Source organism: Saimiri boliviensis, chromosome 5, assembly GCF_048565385.1.
Source record: "Saimiri boliviensis isolate mSaiBol1 chromosome 5, mSaiBol1.pri, whole genome shotgun sequence".
Lineage (NCBI taxonomy): Eukaryota > Metazoa > Chordata > Mammalia > Primates > Cebidae > Saimiri > Saimiri boliviensis.
Window position 1 is genome coordinate 93,797,789 of NC_133453.1, and position 23,683 is coordinate 93,821,471.

Here is a 23,683-nt window from a genome sequence, read left to right on the forward strand (position 1 = left end):
CATTACATTTAGTTATCACATCTTCTTAGTATCTCCTGATGTGTGAGTGCTCATTCTTCGCTTTTGATGACCTTGACAATTTTGAGGTGTGCTGATCAGGTATTTGTAAGTTATTCTTTATTTAGGGCTTGTCTAATATTTTTTTCATAGGTACATTAAGGTTATTATTGTAGGGGAGATGGGGGAGGTCTCCTGTTTACATGAATGTTCTGATTGTATTTTGTCTAGCTGAGAGTTCAAAGAAGCTTTACTCTGTGAGGCAGTATTTGGGATCATCCTGATTTATTTAGCCCCGCTTGTTCAATTTTACTTAGTGATTGAGATGAAAGTTATCCAGATAACTACCACAGAGGATAAGATAATGCAAGCAAATAACCATGCAAAACAGAAGACAGTATTTTTAGCCTATTTATCTGAATATGTAAAATCCCTTCCCAGGTATATTTTCCTGAATCCTCTCTCACACCAAAGACAACTGCTCACCACATATTATTCTTCAATGTGTTTCTTTTATTTTGTATGCATAAAGGTCAACCTGAAATATACATCAAATCTGAATGAAACATCCTCTTTCCCTATGTAACATACCAGTGCTTGAAGTTTGCTCTTCCAGCATTATTTGTTTAATAGAAATATTTTCCATACCACCTGGTTCTGGCAGAAAGTCAAAATTTGCATTTATATGAGGTAGTTTATCAAATATAACATACAGAAGTCTGTTAAGTACACATTGCATTTTGTTTGTGAGAAAATCTGTTTGTATTTAATGTAGTTTTTAAATTAACCTTAATGAAAGCTTCTGAAAATTGTTGTTCTAAGCATTTGAAATATGCAACAAGAACTGGTGGAAGACATAAACATGTTTTCCATTATATGTTATCAGATAGCCCAAAATTACTACAAAGAAGAATGTGGGACTATGTTAAATTAGAAAGATAAGCAAGCATTTACTTAAAAGCAACGGTCTTTAGAAGAGAAAAGCATCTAACACAGTTAACCCTGAGCATCTTATAACAATCTTCAGTCAGAGGTATTCTAGCATTCTTAAGTTAGAATATTACTTACTGTACATGGAAACTAAAGTTATTTCCACTAAATTCTAACATTTTATTTCTCTATCTTTGACTTGCCATGTACTCAATGATTTACCTAAGGCTCTCTGAAGTCCAGAGAAAGGTAGTTTGGAGCATGAACCCACCTGTCTTGTGTCTCTTAAGATAACACTTCATCCTCCTCTCACGTTTTCACTTTTCATTCCTTATAATGTTTTCCTTAGTATAGTCATTTTGAATTTCAACATATCCCAGTGATTTTCACATAGATGGCTCCACAATCATGGATATAGGTTTGACATTCATTTCTAGTAGACCATGACGTTTTTATCAATTGGGGCAAACCCAAATGTCTTTCGGGTTTGGACAAGTTATTTACATGAGTGAAGGGAGCTAGACAGGTGATGAGATGAACACAATGCTCATTTGTAAAAAAAGAAATTTCTACTTGGTTTCATCTCATCTTTGCTATGTAGATGAAAATGTCCAATATTTTCAGAGAGTGAATGTTTTCTAAATTAAAAAAAAATCCAGATACTTGTATTTTAGGTTATTTTAGTTAGAAGCTAACTTTGAAATATTTAAAATATTGTGCAAGCCAAAAATTATGGCTATGGTGCCAGTATACAGCCTGTGTATAAAGTACAATAAATAAAAAAATATTAATAATTGCCTAATGCAAGTAAAAGCTGGGAAAATAACTATTCGTTGAATAAATATTGTATTTATTTAGATGAAAAGTTATGCTTATTTAAAAATAAATCAAATGTTATTCAAAGTTATTGCTCTTCAATTCTTATAGCGTTTGACAAAGCCTGGGCTCTGGTCCCTAGACATAGGATTTGCTACACCTTGGATTGTAAACTTACTTGAAGCCATTGCAGTGTTGTTCTATAGTTTAATAAAAAGTCTTAAAACAAAGTTGTATATGCAATAAATTCCACCTTAAGCTATCTAATAATTTTAGCTCTGTAAGCCTCTTATCTCCTAACCTTAAAGTTGTTTATTCATAATTTTCATCATGTGTGAGCTGATCTAAAATTTTAAATTGACAAAAACTGTTCATAGAGGTTTTGAGCCTCCATAAAATTCCTGTTGCTCTAAACAGTCATATTTAGCAGTGACCTCTTAGATTGGTGACCAGATGGCTTTGCTTGGGATGAAAGAAAGTATGTGAATCTACGAATTTCTATATTAAGATCCATCAAGGAAAGCAATCCACACCTCATTCTTTCCTTACAATCACAAAAGTTGAAAAACAAAAGGCTGTCGTTCATCCACTTTCTACAAGTTTTTCTTCTCCATCCTCCCTACAGCTGGGCCCTCTGTCAGCTTAGGATGAAACTGGTAGAGCTGGATATGAATGGGACTCCTCTTCCCTCCTCAATCCAAGTCTAACAGGATCCTCTCAGGGGTCAATGTTGAGTTATTTGTCACTTTTATCATGGCCCCAGAATTTTCCTTGCAGCCCAAAGTCAACATTTTCAATAAAAAAATAATTTCTTAAACTTATTACTATTATCTCTATAATGCATTTGAAGTATGATTTAATAGGTTTGGGAAAGATGTTGTGGATAACAGTTGCTTAGTGGGGATTTAGGAGTTTTTTTTTTTAATGTAAATGATTTTATGAGTCTTTTCACCCTAAATTATATTTCCTATGGTATCTTGAGATTGTTTCTCATAATATACATATTCAATCTCAAAATATAATGTAGACAGCCTCCAGTCCTCCACTGCCATAAGGCAGTTCTGGTAGAAATTATACCTTTATACACCTGAAAATGTGTGGTTTTGTCTATTAAAATTTGTAAGGATGGCACATACAAAAAATGTTCATATACTATTGCAGAACTTAAAGTTTTAAGAGAAAAAACTCATGTAAATGCCTTCAGAAACCTCAGCACAGCTTTTCAAATAATCTCAATAGTAGAAAACACCTGTCCTGTATCTATAGTTATGATTATTTTAAAAAATAGCCAGACCTGATGAACAAAACAGATAACCTTAAATTGGGCCAAACACTGAGTTACAATATAAAAGATTAAAATCTAATATTTTCATGTAACAAATATGCATTGAATGCCTATCTTATGCAAAGGAAACAATACAAAATGACGACTAAACCATAGAAGGTATATAGGTTCACAGTTTTGAAAAGAACGCTATTAATTTGAAGATGTATTATGTTTCACCATCCCTTAATTAATGAAATTAGTTCATTTGTTTTTAGTCATTCTAATATAACATGACAATGCTAATATTCAAATTATTAATCCAATATATTTATTTCTAGGGCTATTTTCTTGATACGTTAGTGGATTTCACTATTATCTTGTTTGGCTGGTAAAGAATTATATGAAGTGAATTGCAGAAAGACAAAATGTGAGTTTGTTACTGATGTTATCAGCCTTTAAGGCTTGCAGTCCATTAACCATTTGCATTAGAAACACCTGGCAATATTTGTTAAAAATATAAACCCTTGGGCACCATGGTAGAATTCATTTTTGTTATCACCAGGTTATTTTCTTACAAAGAATTGAGAACTAACATCTACATATTGAGAAATCATTACAGATATAGATATTTACAAATCAAGAACTCATAAAATGAATTCAACGCTTCTCCAGTAGGTCTTAGAAATTCTTCATGGTAAGGTGGAATTTCACCATTAGGTTGTTTGTTGTATCAAGTTGTTCTTATTTGCTAACAATTCTATTACAGCCACCAGATTTTCTCTAAAAATCTATTTGATAGACCTCCATTTCCTGTGAAGCATTTATTTCTATCAGTTAGGGATTTCCTGTTTTTTAATGTATGTTTAACTCTAATATCTCTTTCATATGCCATATCATTCCAAAAAGAATGTCAGAAAGCTTGATACAGTATAAATAATTACAAAATCATGATTTTGGCAGTTAATCCCCTGTCTCTGAATGTTTAAGAAAAAATATACCATATGATGCTTCTGCCTTTCTCATTTATGATCCCATTTTTGATCTACTTTGATGAGGTTTTTAAAGAATGTTTTAATCTGCATATCACTTTGGTTATAAAAAATATTCAACCAGTAATTATCTGCTTCAGGTGTGTCCTTAAAGTATGTATTATCTCCATACAAAAAAAAAAAAAAAAAAAAAAACCTTTCATATTAACTTCTTAAAATGGAGTTAATAGTTTTATACTTAACTGTCTGTTTTACAATGAGACATGCAAATAGTTTAATAACATTATTTGCTTGTACCTCTTAAGGTTCAAACAACTAGTTGTTATATAGGAACAAATAAGTCTTATCTGTTTCAGAAGAAACATACTCTGTTGGCGTACAATAGCTAATATCAGACCACTAATAGATTTAACCTTGTAAGTTCATAGATATTTAAAAGACTTACGGTTTGAAGGTCAACTTGTCTGTCTTTCTGTAAAAGAAAGGCAAAGAAATGAATAAAAATTAGAAAGAATTAATTCTTCAAAAAGTTTTTACAAATCAAAACCCTGCAGTTTCACACTGAGAACAAAAGAAGCATATTAAACACCAAAGTTTATCAAGACAAATTAGGTCCCAGTTTCAAATTTTCTTTAATCTTTTGCATCTGAACAGTTTTTTTGCCTCATGCTGTTTTCCCTAGTTAAATGTTAAAATGAATTCTAGCCAATACCATTGACTTCCTCCCTTAAAAATATTGAGACACATAATAAAAAATTAATTACTTCCCCTAATTTCCGTGTGATTCTTTAAAAAGATGTAAAATTCATTTAAAGTAAGTGGTGACTTTGTCTTTGAAGATCACGACAATTAACATGGATCAAAGCTTAGGTTCTGTAACGATGATAGCTTATTAGCATAATGAAATTAACTTAGAGACAAGAATCTTTAATAGGTACAACAAAAACGCTTTAATAATACTTGAAGAAAATTATGTATTTGCTAGAAGTACAACAGTTTCAGATTTTCTATCCAATTAATAAGTTGTTAATTAACTCCTTTTCCAAACAATGCACACTTTAAGCTAACATCTGCCCATTGGAATATTCTATCTAGTGAGTTTCATTTTTTTGTGAGGGTATCGTGGTTTTGCCAATGATGCTTTGTATTTTTTTATTATTAAGTAAATTTGAGTTTACCCTTCCATACTATAAATCCAACATTTCATCATCAAAATTAAAAAAGGCTTAATGTCGTATCTTAGGAAAGAAATAAAGATTTCACAATACGATTGCAATTTGGCTGGTAGTTCACATTGAAGGTCTTCAGCATTTCAAGGGCACATTTTTTTTGGATAGCTTTGGGGTACCTATAAAATTTGACTCATTGTTTAAACTCAAGAGGAAAAAACAATCTACTACAGATAATACTCATAATTTTGGTTTGGGTGTACATGTGGGAAACTACTTAGATTTGAGAATAAACAAAAGAATGCTTTATTTTCTTCCAGCACCAAATCTTAATAATTATGTTTCCATCCAAAGGCTATAGAAAAAAAAGTATCTTGTCATTTTCTTAACCATTCATTCATTAAGCCATTATTTATTGAGAACTAATATTTATTGCAGGTGCCAGGCACTAAGAGTCTCTTAGTTTTAAAAAGAAAGAGGGTTGCGTTGCTCCAGGTGCTGTTTTCATTGCTGCTGATGTTACTGTTTCAGTCAAATGGTTGATTTTCTTTTTGCCCATGTAGCAGAAATGGGCACTTCATCCACATCCTTTACTTCTGTTATATCTGATTGTTACAGTATTTTTCTGACACCCATAATTGAGCATAATCCAAAATCAAAAACAAAACTGAACAAGAAACAATTACATAGCTACTTAACAAAGACTGATTTTTCAAAAATATTAAAATTTAACAAGGAATTATTGCACATGCCTTCCTCAGTTCCAACTCCAAAAAGTTCCTTCTCTTCCTCATCTATATGAGAAGTTTGTGGTTTTCTAATTCATATATGTTGGCAATACGCTGTCTAAGTGCTTTGTTTTCTGGATCTAGAAATTAAATAAGTAGCCCCCAATCCCAAAGATATCATGCTGCCCTCAATGCAAACAAACATCAAGTCCCCTGGCTGCCTCTCTTGTCACCTGATAACTGCATGCCTCTATCCAAACAGCCACACTATAAGCTCCTTTTCTATTAGACAAGGGCCCAAACCAGAAGCACAAAAGTTGGTGTCATAGAAGACATACAGAGGGAAATACCAGAAGACTAGAAATGTCACAGGAGTCAGTGATGTGATGAGGACATAACTCAGAAGCGCTTTCTGGTGTAGCCCACAAAATAGACTAATTATGATTTGAGAGAATTCCAAGCAAGCACTGTATAAAAACCTTTTTTTTCTGATTAAATGGTAGCTTTATCTCCTTACCTGAGTTCTAAAAGCATTTTTTTACTTTTATTTGGAAACACCAAATTCTATCTTGTTCAAATGGCTATATTTGAAGCTATCTTAACCAATACTCAACTATTATTGGAACTGTACTTTTTTTTTTTTTTTTTTTAAAGAAGCATGTAAAGAAGCATGTTGGCTTCTAAACTACAGTAAAATTAAATCTAGGGCATTTGGAGAACTGCCCTAGCTTCTTCCCTTCTCCTGTCCTCCAGTCTCCCACCAGTAACTCCATAGGTCAAATCTTACTGGAAGCCCAGCGGACACAGAAACTTGGGAAATGTAGTTTGCAGAGATTGGCCACTTTGACTATAAAGCAGAGCAGGGAAAAGGAACAAAGTGGATATGAGAATGACACAAGTTTGTTAAAAAGTTAAATTTTTGTTAGCCACACATATTGGATACAATAGAATATTACTGAAATGACATCCTCACTGATTTTCTTTACCATCTGTTTGGCACTTTAAGGCTCACTCACCATTCTGCCTGATGCCAGGGATATTGTTCTGAAATGCAGATCAGATTATGCCATCCCTGGCATTGTAACATCCTTTAATTTGTTCTCATTCTTTTTTTTTTTTTTTTTTTGAGATGGAGTCTTGTGCTGTCACCCAGGCTAGAGTGCAGTGGTGCAATCTTGGCAACCTCCACCTCCTGAGTTCAAGCGATTCTCCTGCTGCACCCTCCTGAGTATCTGGGATTACAGGCATGCTCGACTATGTCCAGCTAATTTTTGTATTTTTGGTAGAGACAGCAATTCATCATGTTGGCCAGGCTGGTCTCAAACTCCTGATCTCACGATCCACTCACCTCAACCTCCCACAGTGCTAGGATTACAGACGGAAGCCACTGCGCCCAGCCCATTCTCATTCTTCACACTATGCAGTTGAACCTTGAACAGTGCAGGAAGTAGGAACACCAACCAGCCGAAAATCCATGCATAACTTTGGACTCCCCCAAAACTTAGCCACTGATAGCCTATTGTTGACCAGAAGCCTTACTGATAACATAAACAGTTGATTAACACACATTTTTATGTTATGTGTATTATATACTGTATTCTTACAACAATGTAAGCTAGAGAAAAAATGCTAGTAAATAAATCATAAGGAAGGGGAAATAGTTTTACTCTTCATCAAGTGGAAGTGGATCATCTTAAAGGTCTTCACCCTCACCTTCTTCATGTTGAGCAGGCTGAGGAGGAGGAGGCAGAGGAGGGATTGGTTTTGCTATCTCAGAGGTGGCGGAGGTGGAAGATGTTGGAGGGGAAGCAGGAAAGGCAGGCACACTTGGAGTAACTTACATTGAAAGAAAAAAATACACAGGCGGTCATGGTGGCTGACGCCTGTAATCTCAGCACTTTGGGAAGCCGAGGTGGGTAGATCACCTGAGGTCAGGAGTTCCAGACCAGCCTGTCTCTACTAAAAATACAAAAAAATCGCTGGGCGTGCTGGTGGGCACCTGTAATCCCAGTTACTTGGGAGGCTGAGGCAGGGAGAATTGCTTGAACCTGGGAGGTGGAAGTTGCAGTGAGCTGAGATGGCATCACTGCACTCCAACCTGGGCAACAGAGCAAGACTCCGTCTCAAAAAAAAAAATTGTTAAAAAAAGAAAAGAAAAAGTGTGCATATAAGGAGACCCAGGCAGTTCAAGCCCATGTTGTTCAAGGGTGGATTATAAATCTTGAGTTCATCACAGATGATGTCCCTAGCACCTGCCACTGGTGTCAACATATACCCTCTGATCCACCCTCAGTTAACCATCTGTAGCTTTAGACTGCTTGAACCTATTGTAGACCACTGCATCTCACATGGGTCTCTTTGCTCAAAATGTCAGAAATGTCCCTTGATCACTCTGTCAGAGCCACCACCATCATTTTTTTTTCCCATTCCGCAAAACTTTATCATTGGCTGGGCATGGTGGCTCATTCCTGTAATCCCAGCACTTTGGGAGGCCAATGTGGGTGAATTGCTTGAGCTCAGGAGCTCAAGACCAGCCTGGACAACATGCCAAAACCCCAACTTTCCCCAAAATTAGCCAGGTGTGGTGGCATGTGCCTGCAGGTAGTCCCAGCTACTGGGGAGGCTGAGGTGGGAAGATCACTTAAACCCATGAGATAGTGAGGCAACAACACATATGCACATACAACTTAACCTTTATATCCTTAGTATGACTTACGGGTCTTTTTGTATGCCACCTTGAACTCTGAATATACCTCCTCAACACATTTTACTGTAATCATTGTGTTTATATTTGACATCAAGTATCCTCTGCAGGATGTTAAGTACATGAAACTTGAGGACTGTACCTCTTAACTGTGAAACATGAATGCCCAATACATACTAGGGGAGCAATAAAAGATTATTAAATTAGTAGACAAGTGAATGAGTGATCTCTTATTTGACCATATTAGATGACAACCTATTCATTTTCTAAGTCCCATAGCTACGAAGAAAACTGAACAAAATCGAAACAAAAGTTAATTTTGTTATTAATATAAAAGGAAATTGTTCCTTAAAGTGGTTCTAAACAGCAATTAAAATATCTTACAATGATGTCCTCAAATAAAAGTAGACTTAGTCTGTGTCTTTTTTCTTGGAGCATTCTCTTCTAATGTAATCCTTACTGTCGTCATGTGAGCTTGGCCACTCTCTACTTTGTATGGTTTTGCACAGCTGTGTCCTGGATTTGAATTTCCATTGATGACTGTTCTTTTTAATGCTGTTTTTGTTTGTTTTCAGAACAATTTATGCTTCACACTTAATTTGCATGTTTTTTTAACTTCATGAGTTTGAACAAGAATATTTTTCTGTTCTCATATGACAACTCAGCAGGATAATGTGCTGTACTTTAAAAAAAAAAGTTTGTTTTGTTTTTTCTCAAGTGCAAAAGATATTTACCATGAATAACCACCGTCTTCCAAAAGTGTATCATCCAACACTTGGATGGGAATCCCTAAGAAAAAGGTAAAAAAAAAAAAAAAGAAAGAAAGAAAGAAAGAGGAGGGAATGAAGATAATATAAAGAAAGAAAAAGATGAATGAATGAACAAGAAAAAGAAAAGAAGGTGGGCAGAAAGGAGAAAGCCAAAGCAAAGAATGTTCCTCCTCCCTTGCATTTACTTATCAAGTTTTGCACTTGAGGACCTTTGTAGCAATGCCTTAAATTGTGTTACCCCTAAACCTAAAAAAAAAAAAAAAAAAAAAAAAAACCCTAAACTTAAGGCAGGATCCTGCAGAGGATGGGTATACGTTAGAGTGCTCAAGGGCTGATACAGTGGGAAAACTAAAGGTATGTTAAAGTCTTGGCCACTGAATGAGTAATGCCATTATAAAAGACTATTAGAACACATACAGGGGCATTCAGTTCCAGTAATTGATACAATCTGATCCAGAGTCTGAATAATATAATGATCCAAGAAGAGATTGGTTGAGGTCTTTTAAAACATTGCACGAAAAGCTGACAATCACCTCTGAAATCTCTGTTTGTTTTTGCTTAACAAAAATTGTTTGTTTGTTTATTTTAGTGGAACATTTTCAAACAAATGCTAAAATAAACAGGGTGATATGCTAATTTATATACAGCCATTGTCTAAGTTTAACAATTCCCAAATATGAGTCAATATTATTTCAAAAATCTCTATTCTCCCACTTTTGTCATCAATAATGTTATTCGGCCAGAGTGTTTTAAAGCAAATTCCAGACATCATATCATTTTACCCATAAGTGATTCAATAAAAACTATGGACCATTTTAAGCATAACCACAATGTCATCAAACATCTAAATCATTAAGCAAATACTTAATATCATCCCTGTCCAGCCTACACTTAGATTTCCATTAACTTTTTCTTACATGGTGTGCTCAAATCAGAATACAAACAAAATCCACGCTTTGATTTGGTTTATATTAAATTTTATTTAATTTTTAAAAATTGAGCTTTTTTTGTTTGAATGAGCTAGGTCCTTTTTCAAGTTGAAATTCTCTTATTCTTCACTATACTGCCACTTAACCTGCCTCTATTCTCTAGGTTTCCTGTAGATTAGTAGACAGAGTTAGAGTTTTTAGTTCATTCAGAGTAATATTTTGGGGAGGTGTTTGTGGAGGGAAAACACTTCATGGCTGCTGCTATGTGCTCCCTGTTGTACCATATCGGGATCTACTTAATAGCTGACTGCCCATTTGAATTAGCTTTTTGAAATTGATGTTTAGTGAGGTTATCAATGGGCCCAGGTGTTGTCAGCCTGACACGACCATTACAAAATTCCTTATCAAAACACTCATCTAAGTTTTGATATACATTATACATCTTACTGAATGTTGCAAAATAGTGTCTTTAAATATTCTATTTTTTTCTTGTGGAATGTTTCCCCTTTATGATGAAAACATGAGTTACCTTGAAAAATATATTGGGATAAACTGAAAAATGGACCTGGAGGGCATATATATTGGCAAAAATATTGAATCATTTTTCTTTATGTTATTTGCCTTTGATAAGAACAAAATAAAAATATTAGGAGATTTTTAAATAATAGTTTTTTGACATTCAAATAAAATCTTATACAAGATTTATAAAGAAATTGAATTGCCTTTAACCTTTTAAAAATTAAACTTGTTTTTAAGGAAATTGTTGATAATATGAAATTATAAAAAAAATACATAATGACACCATGCTCCCTTTGCCCACTTACCCTTTACGGTATCACCTTGCAAAACCATGGTACCATGATCATGACCAGAATATTGACAATTACATAGCCAAGGTAACATTTCCATCACTGTAAGAATCAATTGGCCGGGCACAGTGGCTCAAGCCTGTAATCCCAGCACTTTGGGAGGCCGAGGCAGGTGGATCACGAGGTCAAGAGATCAAGACCATCCTGGTCAACATGGTGAAACCCCGTCTCTACTAAAAATACAAAACATTAGCTGGGCATGGTGGTGTGTGGCTGTAATCCCAGCTACTCAGGAGGCTGAGGCAGGAGAATTGCCTGAACCCAGGAGGCGGAGGTTGCAGTGAGCCGAGATTGCGCCACTGTCCAGCCTGGGTAACAAGAGCGAAACCCCGTCTCAAAAAAAAAAAAAAAACAAGATCATTTAAAACACTGTATTTTTTTTACTGCTTCTGTCTCTCATTCTCTCTCTCTGATTCTCTCTCTGTCTCTCTTTCTCTCTGACTCTTTCTCTCTTTCTCACTCTCACTCTCTCTGACTCTCTCTCTCTCTGACTCTCTCTCTCTCTCTTTGACTCTCTCTCTGTCTGTCTGTCTCTCTCTCTCTTCCTTCATTTGTTCCATGTCAGTCTTTCTCCTCTAGGATTTCTCTCTCTCTCTCCCTCTCTCTCTCTCTCTCTCTCTCTCTCTCGCTCTCTCTTTCTCTCAGAAGCTCTTTTGGAGATTTATCTTTTATAAAAAAAAAAAAAATCACTTACGTTTCCTTTCATTGCCCACCTCCACCCATTCTTAACCTGTGGCAATCACTAATCTGTTCTCCATTTGTATAATTTTGTCATTTTGCAAATGATATGTAAATAAAACCATACAGGTATAACTTTTGGAGATTTCCTTTTTTTCTCTCTCTCAGTGTAGTTCCTTGGAAATTCATCCAAGTGGTCCTGTGTATCGATAGTTCATTTCTTTTTATTGCTTAATAGTATTCCACATACTACAGATTTTTTAGTCATTCAGATACCAGAGGGCATCTAGGTTAGTTCCAGTATCTGGCCATTGTGAATAAAGATTCTATAAACACTTACATACATGATTTTTGTGTGAGTGTAAATTTTTATTTCTCTGATATAAATGCCCATAAGTGCAATCACTGGTTATATGATGTTTGCTCTTCTAATTACTTTAAAAATCTGCCAAACTATTTTCCAAAGTGTCTATACCATATTACATTTTCACCAGAAATGTAGGAGTGATCCATTTCCTCCTAATTGTTGCAACACTGTTTTTTGTTTTGTTTTGTTTTTGTTTTTTGCCATTATAATAGGTATGTAGTGATATTTTCTCATTTTAGTTTGTGTTTTCCTAATGACTAATCAGGCTGAATATCAGTGAAGGTGTATATTTGCCAATATATCCCCTCAGAAAAATGTATGGGTCTTTTACCTATTTTCTAATTGCATTGCTTTGTTTTTTATTGTTGAATTCTCAGAGTCCTTTATATGTTCTAAATACTACTCTCTTGGAAGATATATGGTTTGCAAATATTTTCTCCAAGTCTGTAGCTCCTCTTTTCTTATTCTCAATACCATCTTTTACAAAGCAAAAGTTTTTAATTGTGATGAAGTCCAATTGATCTATTTTTCTTCTATGAATTATGCTTTTAGATCTCAAAGATTGTCTACTATTATTTTTTCTAAATGTTTCATAATTCTTTGTTTTACATTATAGTCTATGATGCATTTTTTTAAATTTAAGATTTAAGGTTTAGGTCATGTTTTATACTTTTGGGCTCTCCATTGTGTTCTATTGATCTATGTGCCTGTCTCACCACCAATATCACACAACCTCGAATACTGTAGCTATAATAAGTTTTTGAAATTAGGCAGACCTATTTCTCCCTTTTCATATCTCTTTCTCAAAATTGTGCTAGCTGTTTTACTCTCTTTGCCATTCCATATAATTTTTACAATAATTTTCTCTATATCTGCCAAAGAATTTTGTTGACATGTTAGTAGGAATTGCATTAAGCTTGTGCATCAGTCTGGTGAAAACTGATATCTTTACTATGTTGAGTCTTCCAATACATGAACAGAGTATGGCTGTTTATTTAGATCTTCTTTGCATTTTTTTCAACAGCATGTTTTCAGCATATATGTCCTGTATACACTGTTTTAAGTTTATTCTTAAGTTTCTATCTTTTTTGAGAAATACTGTAATGATTTAAAATTTTGCTGTTCATGTGTTCATTGCTAGCCTATAGAAATACAGTTTATTTTGATCACTCATTTTTGTATCCTAAAAACTGTTAAATTCACTTAGTTCTAGTAGTTTTTTGTTAAATCCTTAAGATTTTTTATGTAGACAATCATGTCATCTTCAATTACGAACACTTTTACTTCTTCTTTTCTAATCTGTATGGTGTTTGTTTCCTTTTATCTTATTACCCAGGATAAGAATTCTAGCACCAAGTTGCCTAAGAGTAGTGAGAGCAGATAGTCTTTGCCTTGTTTCCAATATCAGGGGGAAAGCATTTAATTATTCCCCAAGTATAATATTATCCTTCTTGTATATGCTCTTTAGCAAGCTGTGCTGGCCGTTGATTAAATGGTGCCCAGCCAGATTGAGGGTGGGCCTGCCTCTCCTAATTCACTGACTCAAACTTTAATCTCCTTTGGCAGCACCCTCACAGACCCACCCAGGAACAGTCCTTTGCATCCTTCAATACAATCATGTTGATACGCAGTATTAACCATCACATTCCACATAAGATAGTTGATCTTGGTATATAGAAAGTAATGACGTAGGTCCACCTGCATGACTCTGTCTACTTGTTGCCACCCGATCCACCCAATTCCCACCCTGGCAAAAACCACAATTTAGACTATGCAGCCTTCTCTCTGAGACCCTGAAAAATGACTTCTCCTCCAGAAGCTCTAAAAGATCTTTGTTCACAGATCTCTTCAAAATGAACATAATGAACTCTGCACCTGGCCACTAAAGTAGTTGTCCAGCACCTTCATGGGAGAGCCTGGGGCATCATTAGTAAAGCAGCAAATGCTAGGCATTACTCATCCAGCACGCCATCTGTAAGGCTCACTGTTAGTCGCAGCTTGACATAGCAGCTGAAGGTCCATGATATTGGCTTGGGAAACACTGGCCAGGAAGTCCAGCTACTCTGACCCTGCCCAGACTGTGGCTAACTAAAATTTATGTTGCAATGTCCATTTAGGGTTTGACCAGATTATGCAACTTTTTATGCCAAAATGTATACACAATAAACAACATGCCATCTTCTCTTCTGATACATCATACGTGACAGAACACTAGTAAACAGGTGCAGCAAAGTAAAGTTCTTTAAAACAAGTCTTGGTTTCCTACTAATGTTAGATAACAAAAGGGGCAGGAAGTCCTCAAAAGTCTCATGTTAATGAAATACGTACAGGCATTTCAAGTACTGATGAGGAAAGGATAGAGCTATTAGCCAGACCCACATACCCCAGTTAGCTAGGGTCAAGAGTAGCACTGAGATTTCTAGTAGCCTTAGTCCCTGTGTGTATTACTTTTTCCCACGTTCTCTAAAGGATTGTGTGCTCAGTTAGAAAATCACCCCTTCAGTATGCCCATCATGTACCCCTCTTCTCAATTGAGCAGATAATTAACTCTCTCTCTTTCCCACAGTGGTTCTTAGTATTTCCAGGCTGTCAACAAGATTTTCAGGAGTTGCATCTCGAACAAAAAAAAAAAAAAAAAAACAAAACAAAAAAACAGGCAAGACATTGTGTTATATTTTTTATAAAGCTAATTTTAAAAAATCTGACATTATGATTTGTCTATTTTCTTACTTTTCAAAAGCCCAAATTGTTGATAAATGAGAAAATTATAATAAGAGGTATTATATTTTCAATGCTCTTTTTATTAAATAGAAAACTGTTAACTCTATGTCGGTCTTCATTTTTCTGTGTACTTTTACGGGGCCATAAAATACAAGTCAGGGAACTACTCTGCAAAATGTACATTGCCGTTTATTTGGCTTTGTATAATGTTTAGAAACATATTTCAAATTTCCTTTGCCAAATTCAAGATGAAAGACAATTGACTAAAAGATATAGCTGAGAAAATATAAGTCCAGTAATATTTGTAGAGAAACAAAACTGCTATGTGAAAGTGTATAAAAACGTATCTGAAACAAAAAATAAAACAAAGGCATCATGAGATCCAACCTGTTGGACGGCCTGAAATCCCATTATATGCCAAAAATTTCTGGTATTTACTGAAAATGAGTGACTTAGTACATCCTTCTAAGCATAGTACAGCAACTGGAGTTACATACCGGCATTCCCTCAGAGTCCCCATTGACAGCTATGGAAACAAGTTAATTCTCACTTTGTTTGTAATTTTAGTTGTCACTAACAATGCCTCCACCTTCTGGCTTAGCATCTCAATATTAACTTACAAGCATGAAACAAGAACTTAATCAGGGAATGTTTGGGGATTTACTTTTCAGCAGCTGAAATACTGAAGGTGAGGTATGAGCAAACATTTGGTGGTGTGGGACAGTAATTAGGTTCAGACAGAAGGTACAGAACTACAGTGTTAACAAAATCTGTTTGTAACTAGTGTCTCATCTCAATTGGTGGGAAAAAGATTACACTGCAAGAGTGTATAAAGGTTGAGGCTTCTTGCATAAGAGTCCAGACTGTTACAAGTCCAGGTCTTGTTAGCACTGTTGATACCCTCAAAGATGAAAAGTGACTTGTTTCAGAAAACAGTATTTTTTGTTTTATTTCTTCCTCATTTTTTAAACTATTACTTGCCTGTGCTACAAAACCATGTTCACGATACTTGTGTGACCTAAGGAAAACAGAATCTCTTTACTAAATGCCATGAATCTTTACAGGCTACAGGGGGGTTATTTTATTGTTCACTTAATTTTCTTCTGAAGAAAATTAGTCTCTGAAGTTGAGAGAGAAGATTCATCTTAATGCTCCTGTTATCCAGATGAATAACTAGATTCACAGATATCTGCTACTTCTATTCCCACACCTGAACTATCATGCCAATATACATTCTGTATTTTCCACAATGTGTTTGTTAGTCTGTTAATCTTTTATTAGTATTTTAAAATATGGAATTTTTAAACAGATACCTTTTTCCCTTACAGTGGTAAAAATTGTTGTCACGCTTTCCTTTTTAGGTCTATAATTAATGGGCAATATTGGATAGCTACATTGTAAACAGAATAACTAAGGTCTAAACTACTGATTTTTCAAAGATCATCTTTGCATCACCCTCACCTAGAATGCAAATGCATGAGCCTCACCCTCGACCTGCAGAATCAGAATCTCTGCTGGTAGGATCCACCTAGGAATCTGTATTTTTAAGAAGTCCTACCCATGATTCCAACACCCACTCAAGTCAGAATTGTTGGCCTCGGCTGCCTATTATCAGATAACAGAGTATAGAAGCCGAGCAGGGACTAAATCCATGGTCCACGAATTCTAAATCAGACCTCTTCAAACTACATAAATATAAGATTGCTATTATTGAAACCACAATTTGACTTTCATTTTGGTTGTGTATTGTAAGAGACTGGGTAAAATACCATTGTTAAGACCACAAGGGAAAGATTTCTGCTTGTTTATTTAGAGTTCTCAGGTACATAATCTGTATAATTCCTGAAATGAAAGAAATACTTTTATATTCTGCAGTCATAATGCTCAACTATTAACTTCTTGGCTTAGTGCATTCTTACACAAAGTTAGAGGTCCTCGTAGCTGAGTTTGTATTTGACAGAAGATTAATAAAGCAAGAAGAGAATGCTGTTCAAAGCCTTTTGGAAACAAAAATATAAACCATTGAATTATATGGTGTAGCTATCATTTAAATTTTTTTAAAAAGCACGAATGAGATAATCCCTATGAACAAACCTATGCTTATCTCAGAAAGCAGGTTGAATAACCAAAATGATGTTCTCTCCTTTTTTATTCAAAGGCATCAAAATGGAATTGAGTAAATTGAAAAAAGTACCAGCTCTTTTCCCTTGGGAGCCACTTGCTGGTTAAATTTTCTTGTATAAGTGTCCATGCTTCAGAATGATTAGCTTTGTTGAAGGTTTTAAACTACAGGTAAGCTCAGGACATCACTGCCTTCTGCTCAAACAGTAGTCAGATGAGACTAGAGGAGCTGAGACCCTGGGCCAGTCACCTTACCTTGCCAGAAATTTGGCCTTTAAACTCAGGATACAGAATATGTCCTGTTATTTTCTATAGATATTTCTTATCATTTAAAAAATTAAAAAGCATTGCAATTGGTGGGAAGGAAGCACTGGTTTTGTTTGTTTGTTGCTAAAAGTGCAAGTTCCTAAGCTTAATTTTTTTCAACAATTAAAATAAGAGATTTTTAAAAATTCCTATCTTAAGACACTGGCATCCTATTTAACTTTTCTTCTCATAAGTTTATTAACATGCTGTCTTCTGTCATTGCAAGGCACAATCTATTATAAACAAAATAGGAAAACAATTGCTTAAGGATTCATTATGTACTAAACATTGTTTCTCACCAAATTGTATTAAATTTCTTTGCAAATAAAAACAATGTGTGCCAGGAACCTGACTAAGGTATCTGAAGGAAACATTTAAAATTACAAATACAATTTCACAATAGAAATAAAATAATTACATAAATACTGCATCATTTGTAAATGTATTCCCTCTGTAGAACATTCAAATGAAACACAAAGACAATACATAACTCAATAAATAACAACATACAACACAATACAAGAATAAAGACAGGAAGAAGGGTAGAACCCAGTAAGACAATAACAGGTGAACATTTAAATCAATGTAATTGTCATTTTTTCCCCATTGTACCAAATTATACCTGTGTATTTGGGCATGTAAAAATTATAATGATCTCAAGTCCAGCATGCATGAAATAAGATGAGATTTGTTTGAAAAGGCTATGAGGAAATGAAATTATTCAGCAGAGGTGGAGAGAAAAAAAATAAGATTCAATCAAAGATATGAAGAAAGAATCTGGTTAAGGTCAATGGTGGGTAGTACTAATGCCAGCTTCTAAACAAAGTCATGGGGCAGCCGAGTTTTCCATTGCCTTTCTCCTGGCTCTCAGCAACTGCTGACTGTCGAGGGACTTCACACCACGGTTCTCACTTGACATACATATATTAATCAGAATATTCTGGTTGCATATGACAGAAAATAAAGGCAAATACACATAATGAAACAATGATTGAGGCAAGGGAGGCTCAAAGAATGAAGAGTTCAGGTTAGTTTTATGTATGGCTGGTTGTAAGCAAGCACACGTAAACTCACGGTCCTTTTTACTTGGCCCCCTTTCTCAGTTCTGCTTTATTCTGGGTTAACTTTACTTTCACATAGGCTCTTCTTTCATGATGACAGCATGACCTCTAGAAGCTCTAGGCTTTTGTTGAGACCTCTTAACCGCACTAGCATGGAGACACCTTCTTATTGGGTTTCTTTGGCTCCAACTGGCTGGTTGTGGGTACACATTTATTGCTTGACCAATCACTGTGTCCATGGGATGTAATGATTTTTTTAGCAGTTGCAAGTCACAAGATTTCCATTAGAACTAACTGGGTGATGTGAACCTTAACTAACTAAATGAGTTACAAGTAGGAAAGAACTGGTTTTCCCAGGAAAATCAGAGTGACTTCAGTGAAAATTTTTTAAAAAGAGAGAATAAATGCTAGATGAGTGTCTACTGAAGCCTATAGATTTGAAGAGTGACTCACAATTCCAGACCCTTTCTTACCTCTTTACTCCCTAGCAGAAGAGTCTTTTATTTAGTTCCTCGAAGCGCTCCTAAAGGAGCAAAGTGTACCTGTCTATCATCACTTCACCACCACAGCCACAGCCAGGGAAATTCTGGAATTACAGCAAGGAGTGTCTGGGTCTTATTCACTGCAATCTCATGTGAAAGGCTTCCAGTCACAGTGTTTGTTATTACTGTTGGGTAAATGAGATAATTTGACTGTGTCGCCACCCAAATCTCATCTTGAATTGTAGTTCCCCCTAATTCCTACATGTCATGAGAGGGATCCAGTGGAAGGTAATTTAATAATGGGGGTGATTATGCTTACACTATTCCCATGCTTGTGAGGGAGTTTTCATGAGATCTGATGGTTTTATGAGGAGATTTTCTCCCTTTTGCTTGGCATTTCTCCTGCCACCATGTGAAGAAGAATGTGCTTGCTTTCTCTTTTGCCATGATTGTAAGTTTCCTGAGGCCTCCTCAGTCATGATGAACTGTGGTTAATTAAACCTCTTCCCTTTATAAATTACCCAGTCTTGGGTATGTTTTTATTAGCAGTCTGAGAATGGACTAATATGGTAAATGTAGGTAAGATTTTCTTTCTTATTTTGAGCTGGTATCTGCCCTTCTATAGTTTACCCACTGGTTCTAATTCTTTCCCTGAAGCCATCCAAGTCATGTCTATTATGTGTTCTACATAGATCTTCACATTTTTAAAGGCAAGTTTATTCAACTACTGTGAATACGTCATGGCTTCCAGAAATGTGTTGCCCAATTATTTATTTGTGCTCCTTTTTTTTCTCCCTCTGTTATGCTGTTCTTTTCTCCTGAACTTTTTGTTGAACCGTAGATGGGAAGATTTTTCATTGTTGTTTTTAATTTGCTTGTTTATCCATTTTGTTTACACAGTCTCAGAAAGTCAAGGAAGTAAAAGTTCAACCAATATTAAGTATAAAATTATCTATATTGTCACTTATCATCTATTGGCTTCATATTTGAGGACAATAAAATATACCAGTTTCAGCTATGAGACAAAACTATTCTGTGTATTCTGCATTCAGGTGTACTTTTCTTTCTTCTTCCATTTATCAAGTTGTGTTACTCCAAAACAAACAAGTAATTTGAGTCTTATAGAGAATCTCATGCCAGTTAGAATGGCTATCATTAAAAAGTCTGGAGACAACAGATGCTGGAGAGGATGTGGAGAAATAGGAACAATTTTACACTGTTGGTGGGAGTGTAAATTAGTTCAATTGTGGAAGACAGTGTGGCAATTCCTCAAGGCCCTAGAAATAGAAATTCCATTTGACCCAGCAATCCCATTACTGGGTATAAAACCAAAGGATTATAAATTGTTCTATTATAAAGACACATGCACACGTATGCTCATTGCAGCACTGTTTACAACATCAAAGGCCTGGAACCAACCCAAATGCCCATCAATGATAGACTGGACAGGGAAAATGTGGCACATATACACCATGGAGTACTATGGAGCCATAAAAAACGATGAGTTCGTGTCCTGTGTAGGGACGTGGATGAACCTGGAAACCATGATTCTCAGCAAACTGAATCAAGAACAGAAAATCAAACACCACATGTTCTCACTCACAGGTGGGTGTTAAACAATGAGAACACATGGACACAGGGAGGGGAGCATCACACACTGGGATCTGTTGCGGGCTACTAGGGGAGGGACTGCATGGGGTAGGAAGTTGGGGAAGGATAACATGGGGAGAAATGCCAGATATAGGTGATGGGGATGGAGGCAGCAAACCACACTGCCATGTGCGTACCTATGCAACAATCCTGCATGTTCTTCACATATACCCAGAACCTAAAGTGCAATAAAATATATTTTTTTAAAAAAGAGAATGCATACTTTATAATCTTACGGTCTACAAAAATTTTATTTATTGCTGCAAATGGTTGGATTCCCACTTGTATGTCATGGGAACTGAATTTTTGCCCTAATGTTTTGGCACATCTTCAGGATACTTACCACCATAGGAATGGTGTGTATCCACAATTATGTTATTTGAAAAGAATCTTTGTATTGGAAAATCCCATTGAGATGTAGCATTGCGTTTCCAAGGGTGCCTTGGGACAACAAAGAATGGGGCAGTAATGTACAACCACTTGGTTACATCATTCATACAAGAGAAATTGTCATCCTACTGCTGATGGGGAGCACTTGTATTTCTCTATTATCAGAGATTTTGCAGATCTGCTCAGCCCCATCTATTCATTTCATTCCAGCTGTTCTAACACAAGAAAGGAAGCAGAGTATTTCATTTTTTTACTATACATTTAAAAAGACAATGCCATCATTTGGGGGGCTTTTGAAGGGGTTTTGCTCAGTTTGGACTGTGTGTGGAGCAAGCTCACTGCCTTATAACAAAAGCATAAAACTCCGTGGTGACAGGCAAGTCAAATGCTAAAGAACTTGTTAAAAGGAAAGATTCTTAAATGTTAAGCATTTAGGAATAACAAGAGAAATGAGAAAGAAAGCAGGGAAAAGGTAAAGGAGAACGTCAGAAGGAATGTGCACTGGCCCAGCACTGTGTCCTTTTATAATCCTTTGGGAAAATGCACTCATAAGCCTCCAGTGGCTCCTTCTGGAATTTGTACTACATCAGAGTGCCAAAAGATTGTTCTTGTTTGAGCTTGTGCGTAGTGCCTTCTAAGTGTATATAGATTTGGAGGGTTATTGTGGTACTGACATATTAAAATTGTTTTAGAATGTTATCAGACATGTGAACATATCAAATGTCTGTTATGTATCCAATGTCTGATACATTAGTGTCATCTTGTTATCTTGAGACATAAGCCTTGCCCTCTCTTTGAGAATCTTCCATTTCTTCATATGGTATTCCTGCCTCATACTTTCTATATACAACACATATATTCAAATATTCTCTTTCCTTTTTGCTTTCTATTCCTATTATTCTGGAAGGTCAAATAAAATAACACATACTACCACCACTTTTCCTCATACCAATGGAAGACATTGCAAATTAATCATGGAAATCTTAAGGTATATAAGCCATTTTTAATATGTGTTCCAGGAAGTTACCACCACGGGAGCAGAGTTGAAAAGCGAGATGAGATGAGTGCTCACATCCTGGCTCAAGAATGTGAAAACTTAGGAATTGGGAGGGATCCCAAAATACATATCTGATTAATGAACTTGGGGAAGAATATATATCTATGTTTGGTCCAATAGTAATGGTAAAATTGATTCTCATTTCTGTATAATTGTAGAAGGCTATAATCTATCTTCCAATAGGCTTAGCTTTTGGTTACCAGATACTTGGAGATTTAGTATTTGAGGATTCCCACTGATTTTTAAAGCAACTTTCAGACAAATTTTAAAAAATTCACCACACTCTTTTGTAAACTATAGAATGGAATATAGTCATTGTATTTGCCCTTTCTTCCCCAAACTCTCATTCCAGCCTCACTGCTTGCAGCAGTGCTAGCTGGAGTGTTTGGTATCATCTTTCTGAGAGGTAAGACATTTTTAAAAGCTGTTACTTTTATCTAGAAAGTTATCTTTTTGGGCAGCCTATTTATTGACTCACACCTTGTTTCACTCTTCCCTCCATAATCTTGGTGGGATTTGGGGTCTTCTTCCTTCTAATTTAACACAGGCACTAGGATTCCTAGAGGCCCACAGATGGGCCAGTTTGTTTTACCATTAACAAGCTACATAGCACATTGATTTTCCTATGAAATTACTAATAAGCGTATATTTATCTAGTGTGTTCTTTCTTCTGCATATACTTACTCCTTGAAATCATGCAATGTAGATAGGTAATTCAAAGGACTTGATGATCCTGATCTTGGCCACAGAGTCACAATAAATATGACAATATTTGTCAAATTAAGGTGAATCTGTGCAAGGTATGTTTGGGAGAGCATGGATTGAAGAATTTTCATGTCCTGATCCTGGCTGTAAATGAAGATATATAACAGGTAGTTAACTAAAGCAATTTATTATTTGAAGAGGTTGCTTAGTCTGTAAATAAATACCTAGGAAAGGCTCTTGATTTGCTACCTTGTGTTTCATGATTTTAAATACAGTATTGGTGAGCTATAGCCTCTCCCTGATAGGTCAAGTTCCCAGCCCAAAGCACCTAAGAGAACAGTCTAGACTTTTTGGCTCTTTTTTTGTAGATCAAAATAATTTAACATTTCTCCCATTGTTTTCTTTCCAACAAAACCACCACCTCAATGTTTCTGACTTATGCTAAGCATGCACACAAACACACACACACACACACACACATGCACAAGCAGGCAAACACAACACACACACACACACACACACACACACACACACATGAAAACATCATTTAACAGAAACAAAACTTAATTCAAAAGACAGCCCAACTGTTTTTCAAATGATTATGAGTCATATTTGCCTCCAATTTCTGGCATCCTCTGAATTTGTGCTCATTGAATTACTGTTTAAAGGTATAGCTATAAGCCTGCCTTGGATGTTCACCTTCAAGGATGAATTCTTTTCCCTTTAGCCTTCCACCTGCCCAAAGCACCAACAAACACATTACTAAGTTTGTGTTTTCTTTAATTAGAGAACTGTGGGTTTATGAGTCATGAGAAAAGGGGATTGTGTGCAGCCAAATACCTTTAAATTATTCTTTGGATATTCCTCTCCTTGTAACCCACAGTGACCACTCTACCACTCAGAGAAGCTTTGCTGGGTTCTGAAGGAACCTGATGCAAAAAGTGTTAGGTTGAACTTTGTGGGAGGGGAAAAGAATG

The 23,683-nt window shown here is 35.7% G+C and overlaps 1 long non-coding RNA gene across 1 annotated transcript in view; it reads right to left on the reverse strand.

Annotated features, from left to right (window-relative positions):
* The window catches only part of LOC141584609 (uncharacterized), a 407,493-nt gene that overhangs the window by 127,532 nt on the left and 256,278 nt on the right, over positions 1-23,683 (reverse strand). The window contains exon 4 of the long non-coding RNA XR_012517762.1: positions 4,445-4,471. This is a non-coding gene — a long non-coding RNA (uncharacterized LOC141584609). The remainder of the gene's footprint in view (positions 1-4,444; positions 4,472-23,683) is intronic.